This window comes from Triturus cristatus, chromosome 11, assembly GCF_964204655.1.
Source record: "Triturus cristatus chromosome 11, aTriCri1.1, whole genome shotgun sequence".
NCBI lineage: Eukaryota > Metazoa > Chordata > Amphibia > Caudata > Salamandridae > Triturus > Triturus cristatus.
In genome coordinates this window covers 277,965,457-277,989,562 of record NC_140594.1, presented here as the reverse complement: position 1 = coordinate 277,989,562, position 24,106 = coordinate 277,965,457, and the positions used below count along the sequence as shown (strand labels likewise).

Genomic DNA, 24,106 nt, shown 5'->3' with positions numbered 1-24,106 from the left:
AAGGCATTATTTAGTCATACTGCATTATAATCGGCTGCTGTCAGATGTTGCAGTCATATTCATGCAAAGATTGATCAAATAAAAATATGTAATTGCTTGAACAATGCCCTATTTCTAAATTATGCTCTTACGTCTCGTCAGTTGCCCAACTGCACTACTTTTTGGTTTGCTAAAGATCAAGTGAGACTGATGTTCACACGGTTAAAGCGGCTGTATCGTGCCATGTGTGATTGTGCTAAATTATCTAAAAAGCTTTTTAAAACACAGTTCAACATTGAAACTAGTTTGCGTTGAGCCATTGATCTTACGTTGACAAACAAGTGTTACAAAAAACGGTTTCACTTAAAGCAAAGGGAAATAAATCTAGGTGCGAGTGCGCCCGCGCGCGCCACAGCGAGCCATGTGGTTTCAATTATCGCTTTGTCTGGGCATAATTATTGAAACCACATGGCGGCCGTGCGGGTAACCGCAACCAATAGGCCATGGGCAGAGCAATGCACCCGCCTTTGGCCAATTGCGTGCTGTCTTTGTTAAAAAGACACACGTAAAGGCCAATAGCGTAGGAAAAAACAACAAGCATTTACAATGCAATGGTCTCGGCAATATTATAGGTAGAGCTATTGGTATTGCTCATTATTTTTTTATCATTTTTGTATCCCTAAATAAATGGCATTGTCATTTCTATTGGCATTAGCTTTTTTTTGCATATGTGATACCTATTGCATTAGCAGAGAGAGAGTGAGGTAGTGAGAGAGAGAGTGAGGTATTGAAATAGAGAGTGCGGTAGTGAGAGAGAGTGAGGTAGATAGAGAGTGAGGTAGTGAGATAGAGAGTGAGGTAGTGAGATAGTGAGATAGAGAGAGTGCGGTAGTGAGAGAGTGCGGTAGTGAGAGAGTGAGGTAGTGAAAGAGTGAGGTAGTGAAAGAGTGAGGTAGTGAGGGAGAGGGATGTTGTGAGGTAGTGATATATAAGCATAGAGTGATGTTGTGATGTAGTGAGATAGAGAGAGAGGTAGTGAAAGAGAGAGTGAAAGTGAGTTAGTGAGATAGAAAGAGTGAGGTAGTGAGATAGAGAGTGATTGAGGTAGTGAGTGAGAAAGAGTGAAGTTGTGAGCTAGAGAGTGAGGTAGTGATGTTTTGAGAGAGAGAAGTTGTGAGATAGTGAGGTAGTGAGATAGAGTGGAGTAGTGAGGTAGAGAGAGTTATGTAAAACACAAATTATCTAAGGTGAAGATAAATATAAACGGGACCTGCAGCGTGGACTTAGATGGCCATAAGGATTTTTAACGTAGTTGTTGATGACTTAATCAGTATTGTAGAGCACGTCATCTGAGTTCACGTATCTGCATGTATAGCGCCAAAGAATATTCTTGAAGTGTTCGCAGAGAACAGCGCTTCTTCGTTCAAGATCTCTTCAGTTTAAAGTTATTTATGTGGCAGCCGGGAACAGAGGGCCACAGTTCCACAAGCTCCCAACGAAAAGCGCGCGCAAGACACAAACGACTTCAAGATAACAAATACAATACATTGTGCGGGATTACCATAGCTCCTATGACCAGAGACTGCAACTCCTAAGCGCTGTACATAAAAGGCGTCACCTAGTACACCAATGTAATGGAGCTCAACTAACGACTTCGGGAGAATGAAGAGCTGCGTCGGCCCTGCTGGGACTCTACCTTGTGACCGAGGTCGCTTCACACGCCTGAGCCATCCCATAGGCTCAACCATTAAACACGATGACGACATTCCAGCTGTAACCAGACACGCGTGAGGGGGTAACGTTGCGAAACATAACAGCAAAACACAAGCTTTAAAGTACCATGGAAGGTACTGCTCGTCACAAAATGCACTTTATTGCCAAAAACAATAAACCATATACGCTGGAAACACTTACAGAATTAGGACAATGCAATCGATTTCGCCTTGAAGTAACTTTCAGCACTACAGGATGTGCGTTGTGTTGGAAACGCATTGCGTTTCACCGATGGGATCACGTTTCATGTTGTGGGTCAGCGGCAATTAGGCCAGCGAGTGACACTGAAGTGGAGGTAGTGTATAATATTGAGTCACAGTCACAACATAAAAGTTGCTTGAACATTTAACCTAAAATTTACAATGAAGTGACTCCCAGTTTTTACGCTGATAGTCTCGACTTCGGGAGAATGAAGAGCTGCGTCGGCCCTGCTGGGACTCTACCTTGTGACCGAGGTCGCTTCACACGCCTGAGTCATCCCATAGGCTCACCCATTAAACACGATGACGACATTTCAGTTGTAACCAGACACGCGTGAGGGGGTAACGTTGCAAAACATAACAGTAAAACACAAGCTTTAAAGTACCATGGAAGGTACTGCTCGTCACAAAATGCACTTTATCGCCAAAAACAATAAACCATATACGCTGGAAACACTTACGGAATTAGGACAATGCAATCGATCTCGCCTTGAAGTAACTTTCAGCACTACAGGATGTGCGTTGTGTTGGAAACGCATTGCGTTACACCGACGGGATCACGTTTCATGTTGTGGGTCAGCGGCAATTAGGCCAGCGAGTGACACTGAAGTGGAGGTAGTGTATAACATTGAGTCACAGTCACAACATAAAAGTTGCTTGAACATTTAACCTAAAATTTACAATGAAGTGACTCCCAGATTTACGCTGATAGTCTCGACTTCGGGAGAATGAAGAGCTGCGTCGGCCCTGTTGGGACTCTACCTTGTGACCGAGGTCGCTTCACACGCCTGAGCCATCCCATAGGCTCACCCATTAAACACGATGACGACATTTCAGCTGTAACCAGACACGCGTGAGGGGGTAACGTTGCGAAACATAACAGCAAAACACAAGCTTTAAAGTTCCATGGAAGGTACTGCTCGTCACAAAATGCACTTTATCGCCAAAAACAATAAACCATATACGCTGGAAACACTTACGGAATTAGGACAATGCAATCGATCTCGCCTTGAAGTAACTTTCAGCACTACAGGATGTGCGTTGTGTTGGAAACGCATTGCGTTTCACCGACGGGATCACGTTTCATGTTGTGGGTCAGCGGCAATTAGGCCAGCGAGTGAGGCAGCGGCGGTTTTCAGATTCGGGGGCGTGGCTAAAAAGTGGAAAGAACACCAAAAAACACGCCCCCGAATCTGAAAAAGACGGAGCCTATTTGGAGGGACGGCTCTCTCCTCCAATAGCTGGCCTCCGTTTAGGAAGCCAGCCAATGGAGGAGAAGCTAAAAGAGAGGCGGGCTAAATAGCCACTCTAGAAAACATTAAATCTTCCGACTTCCGGTTCTGCCTTCGGCAGACCGGTAGTCCTCGACCTAAAAAGCACACGCACGAGCGTGTGCAAGTTGTGAGGGCGATTTTAAAAGCGCTTACATAAAGTCTTCACCAGAACAGCGCATGCGTGCTGTTACAGGCTCGACCTAAAAAGGGGAGAGTGAGTGCTTTGGCAAGGGGCGACCATACCATACCTAAACTGTGAGTGGCTCCCTTGGCGCTGTGGACTCTCTCAGAGGGATCACTGAGACTCCAGAGTATAAGCAATTGAATCTTTCCCCAACAAGGGGAGAAAGAGTGCTTAGTTAAAGGGCACACGGGACAGGGGGCTAGGTGGCGAAGCGGGCAAGGGGAGAGATTAAGGGGAGAGGGGATAGGAGCAGAGGAAGTAGACAAAAATGAAAGAGGGAAAGCGAGAAAGCAGTAGGGGAGGGTGAGAGAGAGAGAGAGAGAAAGAGAGAGAGAGAGAGAGAGAGAGAGAGAGAGAGAGAGCATGTAAGGGGGGGGGAGGGGGGAGGGGGCACAAACCGGTAAACGGGTAAAAACCTCGTCCAAGGTCCGGTAAGCTGTGATACTAGGGGAAGTGGTATCATTCCCACATCTCCACTGCGTGAAGCTCCCTTTACGCAGTTGACTCTCTCAGAGGGGTCTCTGAGACTCCAAGGCCTACCTACTGGATCCTTCCCCAACAAGGGAAGAGGGAGTGCTTTGGTAAGTGGCGCCATACCATGCCTCAGCTGTGTGTGGTTCCCTTGACAATGTGGACTCTCTCAGAGGGGTCCCTGAGACTTCAGAGTAAGAATATTGGATCTTTCCCCAACACGGGGAGAAGGAGTGCTTAGTCAAACGGCGACAGGGGGCTAGGAGGCGGGTCGGAACTGGCAGGTCATCAAATGGCAAAAGAAAATCGCATTAATTACTGAAAGATAACACATTCAATACCAGGGTAAATTAGCGATCCAGAAAAAGACAGGATCCACGAAAGGTAAGGGTCAGGGAGGACAAAGGGAGGGGGTCAGCGAATTGAAGAGTCCCACAAGGAAGAGATACAGATAGCAGAAAAGGAAATGTATACGTTGTAGAGTCACTCAGAAGAGAAATGCAGACGGGAAAGCTCAGAATCACAAAATAGTGATATTAAGTACAAAGAACTACTACATATACTAGTGGTTAGAGTTGCAACTATGCAAAATAGTAAATTCACTCAGGGTTCCATTTTCACAACGATAAGGCTAACAAGCATTGGCATAGCCAATAGGTCTCGCTTTTGGGACCTTATAAGTGTTTAGCCATGCAACAGTTGATGTTGTTGCATCAAGGATATTGTGCTGCATAACTAAATACTTATAAGGTCCCAAAAGCAAGACCTATTGGCTAGGAGGGGGTTTAGCCCGGCTAATGTAGAGAAATGACTGACAATTATACCAGATCACACTGCCTACTCACCGGTTCCTTCCTCCGCAACACTTGCTGTTTCACGGTTGTTGCGGTAGTGGCTCTGCACCTTACTGGCAACCTTGTCATCGTCGCTGGCCAGCGAATCTGCTCCAGCTGTGCCTCGGGCACCTAGGAAAATAAAGTGCTGTGGTAAGTATCAAAGATGGCACCCCATGGGTTGGGGCTCCTTCCATGTAAGCACCAAGTACAAAAATGGAAAGGCCATGCAGGTTGAAGGTTAGCCTTACATAAAGGAATGCTGGAAGGGTAGAATGGATTTAAGGCGATTTCTGAAATACATCTGTACAAAGCATTACGTATCTGCTGCAGCCATTTTAGTAGAGACAATAGAATTTTCCAGCCTCTCGACTCCTACTTCCACACCCTTCCTACCTATGGTACACAGGGCTACTCCACACAGACCAGTATGACACCTATCACACCTGCACACAAAGTATGAACATGAGACCCTGCAGACATTTGCAGTGTACCACAACTGCAACTAGCAGGAGAGTTTGAAACACCACCCTCTAGCACAATAATTCGGACAAACCCACTTAAAACGGAGCACCTTTACTACACAAAGGGGTCTACTGCCACATGGCATGACACGAGCCCTTTGACACCACAGGACTTCGTCCTTCTCAGGTGCTCTGCACTGCCAACACGCCACATGACGTTCATAAACACTATTAGTGGTTGTGTTCACCGTTGGAAAGAATGCCTAGTCACCATAAAAAGTGGGGGGAAAAGTCCTGCAAAACCATATAGGAACAATGAAGAGCACATGAATATATTACTAGCAACAAAGTTATGTACTGTTCCTACACCGAGGAAAGACTAAATACATGTTCATGAAAATAAGAGGATATCTGCGTGTACAACACCAAAGTAAGCTTCGGAGAAGGAAAAATATGTCCTTAGAGACCGGCATGAACACTCACAATTACACCACTGCTTAATGCGAGTGTTCTGGCTGAGTCATAACACTGAAACATTAGCATTTAGCTCAGCAGACAAACATCTAAACATTACAAACCGGAAGTAAACACGTCCAAGGGGCAGCTTGTGCAAACAATACCCAGGCCCTGCACATGCAGGGTAACATTACCCAATCTAAAGGTTTAAAAAAAAAAAGATCTAAACTGTAACAATAGGCAGCCCTAAACCTCAACAAATACCATAATGATGTCTTAATGGACTTCATACATAAAGAACCCCTCCAACCAAACAGCCCGTCCTTCCCATTGCAAAATTAACATAATATAAGGATGATCGCCTCACTCCGGGTCATTACAGACACAAACGATATCCAGTCCTGAACTTCCCATTTACAAATCACTGATTTCGTGGATGTTAATCTAATTGGGCATTTAAAAGCAAAACAAGCCTACGACATCCAGTACGTTCTATTGCGTCACGCAAAAGTCCAGGTAAACACTGGCGTAGTGAATTGGAGGAAGGTGGTCACCATACGTGCTATTTTGTAAGCTTATCAAATTTTAAAAAATAAGTAATCGGCATTAACAAGAGAAAATACTTATGCAAACGTTGGCAAATACTGAAGGACGGCTATCACCTAGTAGTTAAAGCAAGAAAAAAAGAAGGGTGGCTGGGGCCCCAAAGAGTCGGCAGCTATTTCTGTACAAGGATGCTAATCCAATGCAAGAATGGAGCCAGCAGGAGGCCCGCGCAGCGTCAGCACACGGAACGGGATCCAAGGCTTACGATGCCTGACCTGGCGAACACCAATAGGGCAGGCGGGGCCAAGGGGGGAGACTTTCATTGGCGCAGGGCCTATAATTACCAGGACTCGGCACTCTCTGAGGAAACTCCACGACCTGTGAGAATACGTCAAGATTACTATCGCCAGAAAGCAAACAAACGCAACAGCTGACACAGGCGGACGACGTCAATTCTTAAAAGCCAGAGAAGCCGGTGGAGGCACGAAACTAAAGGTAAGAGATGCACTGGAGTGGGGTGGAGAGACGACGTGGATGAAATGCAATGACGCGATTTAGCAATGGGCGTAAGCACTAACGTGGTAAAATGTCAGTTCAATAAGTGGTTCGAACAACAGATGCCTCAAACCAGACCTATGAAATTAGAGGCCGGAGTGTGCACTCCTGCGGGAATGGAGTAAAGCAACGGAAATTGCAACAAACCCTTAGCCAGCCTATTGCGGCGATGGGCGGGTTCATGATCTTGTGTGTTCAAAGCTCAAAAATAAAAGTGAATAACCACAAGTTTGAACAAGCGTTGGCTGCGCACGAGCGGCCGCGAGACGCGATATGTGGTGGGGGAGAAGCGGGAGTTGTGTGCGAGCGTGCGTCATCGCGATCGCTCTGAAAGCGAAAGTGATTGCGATCACGCAGGAGTTTTCAAAGTGCTGCTGAAGGCTAGCGGTTCGCACGTGCGCGTGAACGCAAGCACTAGGCCAGCCAGCAGCACTTTGAAAACTCACATACAAAATGTCTCTCCGAGCCAGCGCATGCGCTGGGCTCAGCGAGACCTAAAAAACGATTGTATGTTACTTTTCAACAGAGTGAACAGAGAAATAATACATCCAAGGGGGTAGAGAGAGGGAGGGGAGGGAGATGAGATAGGTGATAGGAGAGACGGGGGCCTAGGGGGGGAGAAAGAGATCAGGCCGCCCAGGCGAGGAGCAATGTCTGAGGGTCGGCAGGATGAAGTCCAACGGACCAAGGGAGAGGACAAGAAACAACAAAATGGTGGCTCCATTCGCGATCCGCCATTTTACGGCTTCAGTTCCCAGACACATCACTGGACCGTTACTATGAGGCATCTTCAACTATGCGGTGATAGGGCAAACTAAGCAGTCACATGTGTGGGATAAATGTGGAAGAACAGACTCCAAGGAGGCAATCTGTGTCTATAAGTCCTCAGAGGGAAGGCAGTTCAGGCAGGCCGGTTCATACAAGTTATATAGGAAATCTTCACCACCAACAAGGCGGAAATGGGGCAAGCAAAGCAGGCCATGAGTGTAATATATAGGAAGAACACACTCCAAGATGGCCACCAATGCTGGGAAGGAACATGTCCCTCTCTCTCTTTCAATGCCCAGCAGTACACAGCAAGCCCATTTCTGTTTCCATGACTGGCAGTACCTAGTGCTTATGGGGGCAGCCGCCGTCTTAAGGTCAGGCATTGTGAAATCTTAAGGTCAGGCATTCTAAAAACAGTGCCTCGCATCAGACCCCTTCGTTATCAGCATTGCTCAGTTCTTATGTGGAGCTGATTTTTAGAGCCTTCCATAACGCTCGCAGGCGGGAAGGACGTACCCCGCCTCCCTTTTCACCGGTCACGTTCCAGTGTTCATCCCGGGATCAATCGTAGCATCACTGACCGCTGAGTCTGGAGAGGCAGAGCCAGCTGTGTTGTCAGCAAATCACCAAACCTCTCTGCAGCCTAGTTCCAAGTGCCACGATGTCTTTCTAGGCTCTTCTTTAGTCCTTACGTGGAGGCGCTTCTCCTCCGATTATCACCTCCATCTTGTGGAGCTCTGTCGCGTCTTCCTCGCGGTCTCTCAGGCGATGAGTTCTATGCTTTCAGTCTATCTATGCAGATCCTTGTGGCACCGCCGGTAATACAACAGCTTGACCGTCTATTTGGTTGATGTAGTGGCGGGATAATACAGTGGGCAGATTGTCGTTGGTTATTGCATCTGTCTGTCCTCTACCCAGATGTCGGCGCAGCGCCTAGGAACCACTGTGTGGGGTCGAGGGCGAAGGACGATTCTTGTAAGGTAAGTGAAATCAAACTATTGCGGATTGCAAAGTGCTGGTCGATAGGCCAGATTTCCAGGGATTTACGCAGACGGCGATCTCTTACCCCAGGATCCTTCTGCAGGAGCTCCTGCCTCAGCGGCCATCTTTGATTAACCATTTTTGATTCCATCACTCAGGGACATAAATTTGATTTGGATCCCCAAGAGGTAGTTTTATCTTATATTTCCTTATTCTTGCATTCTGCACCAACATTCACACCTTTAAGCCCACATAAGGAGCACTCATCCAAAGAGCTCTTTCCCCCTTGGGAAAGTTGTAGCCCACACTGTATGATTTTCCTAGTAGCGTGAGGAGGAACCCCATGATGAAGCATGTCACCTCAAGGTGGGTGAGGTTTTCCGTCCTAAACAGACATGTGTTTAGAGTAACAGACATAGTATCAACACTCAGGTGGGCACTGCTGCGCCACCTTGGGTTATAGACCAGAAGTACCCTTTTAATATAATTACTGGAGCTTTTCATTGCAAGTTGATGCAGTAAAGAGTTTTAATCAGAATTAAGGCCAAGTTGGATGCTAAATGCGGCATCTGGAAGGAGACATGAAGTGTGTTTAGGAAGGATGTAATTCAAGAAAGTTTATACTTTGTGTAGGTGACTGGGTTCGAGTGAAATTGGGGTGATTTGTGCAAAAAGGTGTCACGATATTATCCTCCCTGCAAGAGAAGAGTAGGCAGATTTGTGGTCGAGCTGTCTGACAGCATTGTGTGGAATGTTTCAAAAGAAAAAAAGTGCTGCATGTATCACACTGTGTTGGAGCTGGAGGTTATGAATAACCATCAAGTAAATGGTACTCTTAAATCATCCAGAGGGGAAGACCAGCAAGCAACTTCAAGTGGAAATGGTGCTAAAGGTGTACCAGCAGAGAGGATCAGGAGGAGCCATATCTGCATGAGAGATTATGGTCCCAATTGATGTGCTACCAAATAAATTGCGACTTCAGAGTACTGGCAAAAATATATATTTTGTTATTTTTTTGTATTGACGTTCATGAACTTACATTACCTTCCTTTCTTTATTCTTAAGTTCTATTCACTTTGCTCTGTTGATTTTCCCTCTTCTTTTCCTGGATTTCCTTTGTGTACGTTATGCTATATTCATTGATTGTTTTGCAACACTTAAGGGAGGAAACTGTGTAGTGCTCTGACCTTTTCTAGACATAAGATGCAGTCGACTTCCTATCGCAACATAATGATGTTCGATGTTAACGTCATATGGTGGGGTCGAATGTTTTGAGGGATCAGTGGTAATTACAGGCTGGTCCTCAATGGATAATAAACTTTCATTTCACACTAGAAGCATGATAAGAGTTTACATTTTAAAATGCACAAGCCAACGAAGTCCCCATCGCCTATAGAGAATCAAACGACTCATTCTGTTTCTCTTACTTTTAAGTTTCTACATGGAACAATTTAGATCCATATTCTCAGACAACATTAAGATTTATCAATATATCAAAGACACTCAACTCTACCTCAAAATCTCTTCAAATCAGTGATAACTCAAATCGTACCCTGAACTAATCATTCAACATTGTATGTCAAGAACCTTCCTGAAACAACACTTGTTAAATCATGAAACAATTTTGTTCACCATTAGTACCAAACACTCACAGATTTAAGCCTGACTCTCCGACATGAATCACAGGCTACTTCACAGACAGCACAAAATCCTTTAGCTGCACCCTCGACACAGACCTAGCATAAAAAAAAAAAAAACACACACACACACACATTGTCAGGGAGACAAGACTGTATGACATCAGATCACCCTCCTGAAGAAACTGAACACTTTCTTCCAGAACAAGAGGGCAAGCCCTGGCCTTCATTCTTGGATGAAATTAACATTCTTCTTAGCAACCACGTTGACAGTCAGAAGGTCATCCTACAAATGGGGGTCATCCTACACATGGGGGTAGTGTCAAACTCAGCTGTGGTCTCTGCGGGGACAGGAGGCAGCAGACAGATGAATAGATCCCAACATCCCTCTACCACCAGTCCGCCCAACAAGGTCAAAGCAGTACTAGTAAATAGGGGGAAAAGAGGAGACAAGGGAAGGAGAATTAGAGACAGGGCAGGTCCAGCACACATCCAACACCACGAAAGCTCCACTGGGATCCGGAAGAATTCCTGCAAACAGAAGGCTAAATCAATAGTTGAATAGGCTACGAGTAAACATAAATAACTGAGGGTCTGCAAAATATTCTACCTGGAAATCTCCCCTCTTCCGCTTGTGTCCACAGATAATGAAAAAACGCAACAGGTGCAATATTCCTAAACACAGATAAAGATACTGTTAACACCTAATAACACTAATTCACAGTCGGGTAATTATGTAGTAAAATAGTTGCATAGCTTACCCTCCAAACCTGTGAGGAACATGTGATGCATGGTGGCTAATAAAGTATTTTTGTGTGGGTTGTTGACAGCACAACCTTCCAAACGACCAACATAAGCTTAGTAAGCAGCCACCTAATCAGTTGAGCCAGCAGGTCTGTATAATGCCAACAATTGAGGGTAGAAGCGACTGACAAACCCTGCAAACTCTGAGCTCTTGTTATATGCAGCTAAGTGCTCCTTGCCTCCGGAGCCGAGGTAGCTGTCCATATGATACATATAATTTGTATGAACTTAGTAATGCCAACTAATGTGTAACAACACTCTGTACAAGATCGAGAATATACGGAAAATGCAGATGCCTGGATGCCAACACAAGAAAGCGCCCCTACATAGCAAGCCGAGGGAAAGAAAGGGGGGCGGGGAACCCTCGCTAGCGCGTTACCGCCAAACCATGTGAGGGTTCTTGTTGGAGGGGCCGAGAAAAGCAGAGAAGGGCCAGGGAAGGATTCTATTACAGGACCGGAGGCTTCGGATTATGCTTTCTCCTTCTTTACTGTATCAACTCACAGCAGCCAATAAACATACAATTAGTAACACAACTACATTGTCCATGTGACTTTGCGTCAGCCACGCCTACTTAGCCCTCCATAAGAGCCCTGGTCACTGTCCCAGCCTCCTCTTTCTTTGCTGCTCACAGCACGAGCTAAGTACCCCTCACTTTCATATTTTATCTGGATCGCTTTAGCCGAAATAGTGCTTCAGCGCGCTGCTCTTTGCGAATTGCTTACTTGCTTGGTAACGAGTTGTGCACGCGATTGCTGCGTGGTGGATCGGCGTTTTGCGCCGCTAGCGGAGGTAGGTGGCTCCTCTCCCGATCGAACTTGTGCAATTAAGGAGCGCGGGCTCCACGAACTTGTACCGCGCCGCTGGGCGGCATATTTTCGGGCCGTGTCAGGTCCAGCGCATTCAGCGCGGTGTCGAGGGCTCCCCTCATCGCCCGAGGACACGCAGAGCCGGATGGTTACCGGCCGACGTGTGCAGCTCACGCGAAGCCCATTTGGGCTGGTTTTTAGTAGGATTTGGGCTCGCGTTGGGCTGCACACGCCGATCTCGGCTTCCGGGGGGTTTCAGGAGCTCATTTTCGCTCCGTGTTTGTGACGCCTGACTGGCTGTAAGAACAGTCGCCCTGGGAGTGAGCACACACTCCGGAAAAAACGCTTAAAATTGGCTCTGACGCCTGAAAAGGCTGTAATAATACTGAATACAGCTTCTGCTGAGGGGGCTAGGTACAAGATTGAATTGTGTGCACCTGGGCTGGCCCCCCCCATTACTTATTTTTTGGCTCTTCTACTGCTGGTGGATTGGTCCAGCTCCTCCACCTTGCAAGCATGAATGAGTGGGTACGGTACGAAGAGGATGAGGAGGATGTCTATTATGAGGGACAGCAGGAGACTGTCCTTGAGGAGAATATAGTAGAGGCTCTGGACGCTTCGGTCCAATCCTCTGTCAACAGGGCCCTGGAGACTACAGTTCCTTCAACTGTACATCAAGCATTGGCAGCTGCTTTGAAACCGATCACCAAGCAGCTGGAGAGTTTTGCTAAACGCCATGGTTTCACCAAAGGGAAACACGAGGGTCGCTCGAGCACAGAGCTGGCCAAGGCGCGACGCAAGCAGAGAGTCTATGAAGACACTGATTCCACCACCACTGATACCGATACCAATACCACAGACGAGGAGTCTCCCCCTAAGAAGAGGGCTAAGAAGGTGGTTCCGGCTCCTTCGGAGACGGCGTCCGCTACTCCTTTCAATTTCAACCCTAGCGAGATAGTGCACCCGAGGTCTACTGACTGGGCACCAGCACCGGAGGTGATCGACTACCTACATGAGAATATTCGAAAAGGGTTTGACAAGGAGGTCAGGAATCGACTTCGGTCGGAATGCCCTCGGCCGGATCTTCCGGATAAGGTAGCGGAGACACCGGAGATAGACGTAAGCTTGCTTACGTTTTTGAAAAAGTTCGCAAGAGACCCCAAGAAGGGGATAGACAGAGCCTGGAGAGGGTGTCAGGATAAGCTGCTTGACGTCGTGGGTCCCCTCGCGAAGATCCTAGAAATGGCTTTGGTGGCCAAAGAGTCGGCAGCTCCAGTGGATCCGGATATCTTAGCCGGGTGGACACAGAGAGCAATCTGCCTGCTGGGTAATGCCAACTGTGCCATATCAACAGAAAGGCGCAAGTCCCTGCTCATGCGCATGGACACTAATCTCACGGATTTGGCCGCGGCTGAGCCAGGCCCGCTTGCGGAGGGCAATTTGTTCGGAGACCGTTTCGTGAAGGACGTGTCAAAGTATGTAGGGACTTTCACGTCGCTGGACAAGGCCCAATCGGGGATAAAGAGGGTGTTTACCCAGGGCCTTTTCAATAGGGCCGGACGAGGTAGGGGACGCTCGTCAGGCCGCTTCTCCAACCAAGGTCCCCCAAGAGGTGATTTCGGACGCGGAAGAGGTGACTGGGATTCTACCAGAGGGGGTACCTTCTACCCCACCCGCCGCCGCTTCAACAAGCGCAGATTCCAAAGTGGCGGGAACAGAGCAGGCTTCCACGCACAAAGTTCCACAGGTGAGTGTAACGGATTTGTCTCTTCTGCCATTGGGGGGTCGCACTCAGTATTATCTACACAATTGGCGCACTCTGACCCAGGATGCGTGGGTGCCTCAGACGATTCAGGGATTCCATCTGGAATTTTACGAGCCTCCCTGTCAGGACACATGGCCCAGGCCTCTCCATTTTTCCCAACACGAATGCAATTTTATAGACGAGGAAATAGAGGCCTTGCTGCAAAAGCGCGCAATAGCTTTGTGCGATCACAGACCTCACGGCTTTTGCAGCAACGTGTTTCTGGTCCAGAAAAAGGGAGGTGGATACAGACTAGTCTTGAACTTGAGGGATTTCAACCATTTTCTAGTATACAAACACTTCAAGATGGAAGGGATACACCTTTTGGCAGACCTCTTGAAACCGGGAGATTGGCTGGTCAGGCTGGATGTAAAAGATGCTTACCTGTCCATCCCTATTTTTCCTCCACACCGCCGTTTCCTACAATTTCAGTGGAAAGGTCGGTGGTTCGAGTATTTGGCCCTTCCTTTCGGGCTTTCCTCGGCTCCCTGGTGCTTCACCAAGGTGATGAAGCCGGTGGTCGCGCATTTGAGAGAGCAGGGGATTCGCATGATCATTTACCTGGACGATATCCTGATCATGGCTCACAGCCCGACTCTAGTTTTGCAGCACTTGCAAATGACAATGTCTCTCTTACAGAGTCTAGGATTTGTAATCAATCAGACCAAATCTGCTCTCATTCCGTCCACCAACACCGAATTCCTGGGGTTTGTGATAGACTCCAAGAAGGCGCAATTGCACCTTCCCAAAGCGAAACTCAAGGATCTCAGGAAAGAGATAGTAGCCATGTTAGACAGGCAGATGGTGTCCCTCAGGACCATAGCCAGAATAGTGGGCTTATTGGCATCCTCCATACAAGCAATATTTCCGGGACCACTGCATTACAGGGCATTGCAGAGACTGAAAATTCAGCACCTTCAGAAGGGTCTAGCTTATTCGGACCTGGTACCGATCTCTCAGGAGGTTCGAGACGAGATGCAATGGTGGCTGGGGCACGTAGAGGCATGGAACGGCAGGGCCATCTTCGGCTCCTTACCGGAAGTAGTCATCGAGTCCGACGCCAGTCGTTGGGGCTGGGGAGCGCGTTGTGGCGACATCTCCACAGGCGGAAGATGGTCTCCCCAGGAGTTAGAGTTGCACATAAATTGTCTGGAGCACCTAGCGGGCTCCTTTGCAATTCGGACGCTGTCGCCCAAACAGACAGCTTGCTGCATTCTGTTACGAATGGACAACGTGTCAGCCGTGAGATACATAAACAAGCTGGGGGGAACGAGATCGCCCCTGTTAGTGGAGATTGCCAAGGATTTTTGGCACTACTGCCTGCGTCACCAAATAACGGTAATAGCGGAGTATATTCCAGGGCAGTCCAACCTCATAGCGGATTGGAATTCCAGACATCTGAGGGATTACAGCGACTGGAAGTTGATGCCGAGCATGTTTCACTGGCTGCAGAGGCTTTGGGGGCCGTGTCAAATGGACCTGTTTGCCTCCAGGTTGAATCGACAGATTCCCCACTTCTTCAGCTGGAGACCGGATCCAGTGGCGAAAGCCACGGACGCGTTCCTCCAGGATTGGTCGGGAGCAGTGAATTATGCCTTCCCGCCATTCCTCCTCATTCCGAGAGTAACCTCTCATGTTCTCAGGCAGCAAGCGGAGGTGATCTTAGTGACACCACGGTGGAAATCGCAACCATGGTTCCCGATACTGCTGGAAATGAGCTGCGATCTTCCCAGGAGACTCCCTTGGTCGGAGTCTCCTCCTGGGACCTCACGGGGAGCAACATCCTCTGATCACATCGGAGAGGTTGTCGCTGATGGCATGGAGAATTTCCGGCAACAGTGGGAAATGCCGGGAATTTCAGAGGCAGCTTCAGGCTTCATCAGGCAAGTGTGGGCTCCTTCCACCAGGAAGCGATACTCATCAGCCTGGACAAGCTGGATGGGTTGGTGCGTGGAACGGAGTCTGGATCCCGTGGGGACCGGACTATCCGATATTGTGAATTTTCTTTCGGAAAAGGCTGCGAGTGGCCTTGCCTATCGCTCTGTAAATAATTTCCGATCAGCCATTTCGGCGGGGCACGCACCGGTGGATGGAAAACCGGTGGGCATGCATCCTATGGTATGCAAGCTTCTTAAGGTTATTCGGATTGCAAATCCTCCCAAGCCCAAATATTCGGGCTTATGGGATGTGTCCTTAGTCATTTCTTTGTTCAACAGTTGGCCGGTGAATAGTCAGTTGTCAAGAAAACAGCTTTTCGCAAAATTGGCGATGTTATTGTGCCTATCGGCCTGTAGACGTTCATCGGATGTGCGGGCATTGGATATTACAGGTAGAGTATTTACTCCAGAGGGAGTTTCCTTTACTATCACGGGTCGTACTAAAACACTGTCTAGACACATTGAGTATAATGCTTTTCCGAGTAATGAAAAATTATGTGTGGTCCAATGCTTGAAAACCTATGAGGAATGTACCCGACCTTTGAGGTCCGAGGGTTCTACGCAGCTCTTGCTTGCAATACAAAAACCTTTTAAACCAGTGACTGCTGCAACTAAAGCCAGATGGCTGCGTTATGTTATGAAAGAAGCAGGTGTTGATGTTCAAATGTTTGGCGCACATTCTGTGCGAGGTGCAATGGCTTCAAAGTCATTTATGCTAGGTTCTAGTATTCAGGACATTATGCATTGTGCGGATTGGTCTTCAGAGTCAACATTCAAACAGTTTTATTATAAGCCGGTGGGAGATATAACATCTGTGGTATTTAATAAGCTTTAAACTAGCATAATCCGAAGCCTCCGGTCCTGTAATAGAATCAAAAATTAGCTAGCATTCGCGCCAAGAATTTTCAATTCTATTAAGGACACGGAGGCGAGGATTATCCCACCCGGCTATGTACAATATGATTGTTCATGTTTACCCACCCGTTGATGATTATATGAACCTTTGTGGTAAATGGAGTTTACGGGTTGTTCATGTTTGGTGTTTCCTAGGTGCAGACAAGAAGTCTGAATGAAGAGGCCTTCACATTGAAGCTTTTTGAAAGGAAGTTGTGTTCCGGTTAATCGTTCAGATCAGACGGAAGGTCTGGAAGCGGATATCTTCACGTTGAAGACTGCGCGGAGGACTTGGGTTCCTGTTAAACTTCCAGGTTGGAAGAGGTTGTGAAAGTTGTGGATTATTAGACTTTACACAGTTCGAGCAAAGAAAGAGGAGGCTGGGACAGTGACCAGGGCTCTTATGGAGGGCTAAGGAGGCGTGGCTGACGCAAAGTCACATGGACAATGTAGTTGTGTTACTAATTGTATGTTTATTGGCTGCTGTGAGTTGATACAGTAAAGAAGGAGAAAGCATAATCCTCGCCTCCGTGTCCTTAATAGAATTGAAAATTCTTGGCGCGAATGCTAGCTAATTTTTGATCCTGAGCCGCCTTCAAAGAATCAGAGTCTGCGAGATGAAGAAGGTAATCAGCAGCTCTCGAATGGGAAGCAGGAACCGCAGACGCAATGCACCAACGCTGGAGTCCAAGAACCGGAAGTAACAGGAGCGACCCGGAAGTGCTAAGGCCTGCAACCAACAACTAGAACGCAAAGTGTCAGTATTCCCGACGTGTCATGTTTTATGCGGGCAGTGACTCTACCTTCACTTCCCCCTTTCCTGCAGCGCTAACTCGGGCACAACCCTGACAGTTAGTTCTCCACAACAGTCTGAACAAGTTTGATCACATCACCCCAATTCTGAAAGAACTGTAACGGTTCTCCCTCCAAGTTCAAATCATCTTGAAGACCTGCTGCATCACCTGCAACGGAGTCTATCAAAAATGACATCCCTGCGCAACTGACCATCTATGCACATTTTAAATATTTTTCCGGATAATCAAACCGGAGGTATTTTGAAGTAGGTGAGCCTAAGCCCAATGGAGTATGATGTATCACGATACTGAAATCTACAAGTGAACTCACATAAATATTCCATTGACTCAGCCTCACTTAACAGACCCCAGACTCATTCCTCCTGAGAGCAGTCACTCTCTGCTAGTGCTAGAGTCTGTTAGATCCCCCTTGAGCCCCGAGTCCTCATCCAGGAATGAGGAATCTGCCATAGTCCACCATCATCAGGTACCAGTTTCTGGCTCTCGGGCAGCCTTCACAAACCATCAGACCCCACACTGCCAGACTTCATCTGATGATGCACTAACCTACAGAGCCTTTCGGAGCCCCACCAAGGGCTCCAAGACCTCCACAGACTGTCTCTTCCTCTGTCCACCGCTCATCAATTCTTTTACTGGCTTTTAATTGCCATCAGGCATTCCTGAACATCACCTGAGCCAACACCAACATACCCGGAGCCGACAATAAAGAAAATGCTTATGTCGGCCCTCAGACGTTGAGCCCTTTTGTGAACCATTAGGAAACCCGAATGCCATCTTCCTAGCGCTGAAGCCTGCCTCTCACGTTTCCCTCAACTCCCTATGCACTTAGGTTTAAAATTCATCAATGTACTTTACTGTTCTGCTGTTCCAAGGACAGTACCGCTGTTTAAAAAAAAAAAAAATCTGTCTATTGTGCCATACTCGCAAAAGAGCGCCTGGATACTCTTCCGGGTGATTGGTGAGCTATAAAGACGTTGATAACATACCACGTATGTGCATAAAAGCCCATATTCACAGGTTTATATAAAAAATGATTACCAGTCTTGCAGGTTAGTAACAACAGTAATGTCTACTGCACAACGCTGCTTGTAATATGTAGGTCGCAAGTTCACATATGGGCAGTTCAGTGGGTCCTCTACATGGTTGCAGAGAACATCCTACTACTGGCGATTTACAGAGCTAATAAATAACTCATTAGGGTTTATATTATGCCTGTTACAAACCTCTGCATGTAACCTTCCTGGCATAAACCTGGCAGAGAGAAGTTAAACTTATATTCCTTCAAACGTAAATTCCCCGAGCCCTGTTGATCTGGATAGGAATTACATCATATTATGTGGCAAAACAATGCCATTGTTATCGTCAGCAATATACATTGTACTGCTATAATTATGCACACGCATTGGTGTGTTCAATTGAAACGACATAAGGAGCCATGCCCAGCTTTCAAGTGAGGAACACGGTGTAGAAAAGCTAGTGCGCAGATTGTGCGAGCCAGCGAACTTAGTGGTATGGTTTAAAGTGCTTCAAAATGTTTTCGAGCATGAGTAAATAAGAGGGTTCTCGTCACGTTATGCATACAGGTCTTCGCCTTTCAATGAACAGGCAACACACTGCATGCTCAAATCTATTTAAAACCAGAATGTATGCGCAATAGAGTTTTACCATTATGAAAACAGCAGAGTGTTTATTTTTGCATCAAGCTTTAAAGTGAAAGCACGATGCAAACAAAAATTAAAACGCTGCTGCCTCTGCTGTAATTCCCCTGTTCTCCTTGTGACCCCTGACGCCTCTCAGCTCTGTGCCTGCTGACCCGGAGAAAACAAAGCAATAAAAACAAGCGCGCGGTGGGAGCATGTGAGTGCGTCGAGAGGAGACGCCATGCGCGTGCACATCGCCTGTCCGTGCGCGCACATGGTTTGTCTCCCTTCGAACAGTAGACCCACAACAATACGGCTCGTCCAAGGCGAGCAGCGCGCATTCGCTGCATTCGCCAGGCGAGACCTAATAAAATACATATGTGCATCCTGTCAGAGTCTGAGAGCTGTCTCCATAGCAGGTATCAAAGGCATTCTCTTTTCGATTTGCCATGTGACGCACAGTATGCTTATTTTTGTAATAAATGCTCTTTCAGACTCATCAAAAAGATAAACAATCTACATACCAATGGATACAGAATAGATATGCAGAAGGCAAAATATTTAAACGTATCAAATCTTCCCTGTGGGAGGTGAGGGGGAGATGAGCTCCACACAGTTCCTTCTGGGGCATGACCCCGTGGAGTATTTCTGGGGAGTACCCACAAGCACAGAGGGTAAACAACGCTCACTCAGCCCTCGTGGACGTCAGGCCACAGATTGCTCCCCACAGACACTCTGGGGGAGCACTCTCTATAAGAGAGGCAAGCAAGAGCAACACTCGCTCAGACCCTCTGGGCATATGTTGAGATTCAGCTTCAGCCTATGTGGGAATACACACTGGCATAAAAGGCTAAAACAAGCAGCGCCCACACAAACCCTCCAGGGAGTCAGGCTCCAGATTCCTCCTCTATAAAATGTATTTGCTGGTATACACCAGGAAAACGGGCGAGGGGGATGGGTACACATGAACTCCTTCCCATGACTGGTCGGATTCCAGGTTCCTCTGCTCTAAACACCTGCAGCAGAGAGAACACTAGGGAGAGGACGAGGGTGGGCAAGAGGTATGCTGGAGGGGGGACGAGAAGCTGCGATTGCCTTGACTCCGAACAAACGTGACCTCTTTTCTAGTAAATAAAATATAAACCCTAATATTATTGATTGCCATTTTTGAAACCATGCCTGTTTTAATGTGAAGGGAAAAACCGTGAACCAGATAGAAGCAACAACCACGTCAGGTGGACAGGCCCAACTTAAATTCCGTGACTCCGCCTGAAGCAAAGTGCTGCTGCCCTTAAAGTCTTGCGCCTGATCACGTTCTCGAAGTCTTCACTCAAGTGAACTTCGGAAGTGCCTGGTCAACCTGAACAGATGTGTTAGCCAATAGCTCTAGCTAAACACTTCTAAGGTCCCAAAGGCGAGACAGATTGGCATTGTCTTAATTGTGGAAAAAACAAGCATTGGCAATGTGTGCATATAAGATATTCATGTTTTTCAAACCCATTGAATTATAACTTCATTAGCCTTTTACATTGTGTATCTTTACATATTTTAGGGCTGTTGCTTGGCAAGGGAAGTGAACTTATGTGGCAGAAAATAATTTTAACCGTATTACCCACAGCTTCCATGCAATCCAAGTAGCTACTGTCTGGGAATTCGGTGCATGCCATGTAACACACTAGACCTACATATTCCCCAAGGCTTCCCAAACACGTAAATCAGATGGGAGCAGAGATTGTTTAATCATCAGCCATCTTGTCATGTCTTTTTATGGCATTTGCGATACAAGGGCATTTGTGGGGGATTTCTGATTATTCACATTATGGTAGGCTTTGGGTGCTTGTGAAATTTCTGAAAGCAAGACATCTTTAACTACAGTGCACAGTGGTGCCTGAGACCTGTCTGACTGCCGTGCACTGGTTGTACATGTGAGATCCCAGAGTGCAGTGCGTGGTGGCACCTGCAACACCTCTGACTGAAGTGCGCTGGTGGTACATGCGAGATCTCAGAGAACAGTGCACTGGTGGCAAGTATGGCAAATGTGTCAATAAATGTTCCCTGAGGCAAGCATGTATTCCTGATTCAGACTAATCCAGTGTGTAGCAATTGTCGAGGTCTTCAGTCCCTGGTGGCACAGCACCCAGGATGTGCTGCATAGCTAAACACTTATAAAGTCCCAAAGGCGCGCCCTATTGGCAATGCCAATGCTTGTTCACTTATGGGTGCAAATGTAGTTTACCCGTTTTGTCAAAAGTGTCTCAACTGTTTTCCAAGCTTTTATGTTTGTGCGCTCTGATGTTTGACGAGTGGCCTTTGTGTAGTGATAAAACGTCCCCAAAGAACAGATAGAATTGGTGAGGTCTGTCTTCCTGACTAAGATACATTCCATGGAGGATTGCTTCAAGAGATCCACAAAGGAAGGCAAAGGGCTGAGCAGGCTTGTCCGAGGACCATTCAGAGCTTTATCAGGAAAAAATGAGAGCAATCTGGTATAGTGTTCGAAACCAGGCAATTGGGGGCGGTTCCTCTAACTCCGCACTTTTTGGAACCAAATTGACACCTGTCCCTGTTCAGTGTGCAGGAACACAACATTAAGACATTCTTTGAGAACCTGTTAAGATTTCATTTGATGTTGAAGGTCTTGGCATCAGCTCACCGTTGAGGTGCCCTTCACATCCATGCCAAGCCATCAGTTAATGTTCAGATCAGCATCCACATGGGGGCACACAGTTTGTTTTTTTATAACCATTATGTAAAAAGAAAATTGCACAGCCATATATTATCCAATAATCAGCCCTCACAAGAAGGACGGCCGATAAACGACAAATTCAGCATTAGAACAGGGTTAGCCAAGCTGTTTCTGTGTAAAGCAGGGACGGATCTGTGCCAGATTTATTTTCAGGCCATCTAGATAAATTTGCAAATAACAATTCGAATTATTCGGTAATAATGCTGAAAAAGTGGCATGAGATAGGTCTTCTTGGACCTTCACTAAATACCCGGCCAATCTTGAACACAGTAATCCAGGTCAAGAAGACAAAACCTTCATATCACTGATGAGGCAACAAACAGCACGGTCTCTAACTTGGAAGCTTACTCATCTGAGTCACCAAAATCCGTAACATTAAGGATTTAATTCCGGAGAATGAGGTTACTCATGAAGCTTCGAAGAAGTTTAACATTGATACCTAGATTCCAAAGGTGCAGACATTTTGTCAACTTTAAAGACAAAACCTCTGTTAAGACTGCTCATACTTGTGGTCCTCTACTTTTTGGAACCAACTATGGATGTACTTCTTAGACCAGCCTCGGTTAAGATACATCTGCTGCTGCCAGAATCTCGGCTGAACCTGGAAAGTTGCCTAGTATCACAACATACATCAAGCCGTCTGTTTAGCTGTTTCATGCAGCTGATCCTGTTCTTCTCAGTAAACGGCTGCGGGATTCAAATAATATTTATTGAGGGTAAGTTGCCCCAACTCTTTGAATCACATTGAGTTTTCCCTCAGAAGCTAGACTGCCAGACACTTATTTTCTATAAACCATACAGTGCTTTTCTTTCCCTCTCGTTCTTTGTTGTTATAGGTTCCGAAAATTATGTATGTATGGATGAATGAAATATTTGCATAGTGAAATACTAGCTACAAGAGCAGCATAGTTGCTATCTCTTTTCTGCAGGCAGGGTACTAAGCATAAAGTGTTCTGAAGCGGTTATATGTGCAATGCACAACATCCCTTACCTGCCTTTATTCCCCTTTCTATTATGAAATACAGCCTGGAAGCACTGTTAAATTTCTCATGCCAACTAATCCAGTAGGCCTGCTACTCTGTGAAGGAGCGGTGGGAGAGTCTTCCTGTAGTGCCAAACCCTGAATCAAAATAGCTCTGCTACTGTGGTCTGGCATTGTATCACCCGTGCCTACCACCCCTTATGAATTTTAAGTCCTGCACCATCTCTCCTGGCCTTTAGAGTTTTATAGGTTCATCTGTCAAACAGTCCCATAAAATATAAGCTGTGGTAAAAAAAATAGAGTCCTCAAACACTTGTGGTTTATTTGTCTTTCAATGTGAAATACAACATCGTAGTGGGAAAGAGTAGCATTTTGTATCTTTCGGCCCTAGACCACAAATGAACCCTAGACTTAATTCCTAACCACTCTTAGCTTAAGGTGAACACTTTAAAACTAACCCCATTCCTTACCCTCATCTCAACCCTTTCCCTTGCTCTCATCCTAACCCGAAGCATATAACCCTAACAAGCCTAAACCTTGCCCCAATCATAATCTTCACTGTAACCCCAGCCTTTATTGCACCCTAACCCTTGCTCTACCTCAGTCCCTTATCCTAAACCCAGCCCATATCCTAACGATTACGTTATTTATGACAACTTTGCCCATTTTTATATTAGTACTGTAAATCCACATAAAATTCCTTCAGCTTCATGCTCCCTCTGCCTGACCGCCGGGTGAGGTACTAGCACCATAATATTTACCTCTGACTTACTTCATTGTGTCTCTTGCTAATGCTTAACTACACCCTGCAACATTCTATAAAATCCAATTACACTATTCCCTCTACTTTCTACCTGCATTGCATGTTCTTGCACTTTAGCTCCACCCCTCTCCCCTCGATCATATCTTATGACATAACGTTTGCTTCCTTTAGTCTCTCTACTCTCAGCTTTCAGTTTTCTCTGTCAACCTTGCATCTGCCTGTTGTCCTATCTGTACGTCCTCATACTCAGTTCCTTCAGTCTCTGTCATAGGCTTTCTCCCTCAGCCCATCATGTAAGTGGCATATTGGCCTCAAATCATTTAAACATTCCCAACAGAAAAAATAGGGTGCAAAGTATTATATATGTACATGCATACATACATATATATACACACACACACACATATATAGATACACACAGGCTCTAAATACAAGAGGGATGGATAAATTCTACCCCTTTGTACAGGTGTCAGGATTATGAGTGGTGTTCACCTAGTAATTACTGGTATGTACCCTGCAATTATCCTTGGGTATATATCAAAAGTTGAAACCTGTTGATATATACCAAGGAGGGGTCGTTAAGTGTGGTCGGTGTAAATAATGCGATAAAAGGATTTCGGTGCAGAAAGCATCAAAAAGTAAATGTTTTGCCCATTTTGAGGAGCTAAGCTTGTAGCAGACTATAATTACCAAACCCAATATTCCCGGGGGAATCAGATTTTACTGGATATCCCCTAGGGCACTTGCAGGACCGAGCAGTGTGCCCATGTGTCCACCAGCAGTGCTCTGGT

At 46.4% G+C, this 24,106-nt stretch overlaps 1 long non-coding RNA gene across 1 annotated transcript in view; it reads right to left on the bottom strand.

The window, feature by feature from the left end:
• LOC146784024 (uncharacterized) overlaps positions 1-24,106 on the bottom strand; it is a 324,690-nt gene that overhangs the window by 254,495 nt on the left and 46,089 nt on the right. The window contains exon 2 of the long non-coding RNA XR_014970884.1: positions 4,727-4,846. This is a non-coding gene — a long non-coding RNA (uncharacterized LOC146784024). The remainder of the gene's footprint in view (positions 1-4,726; positions 4,847-24,106) is intronic.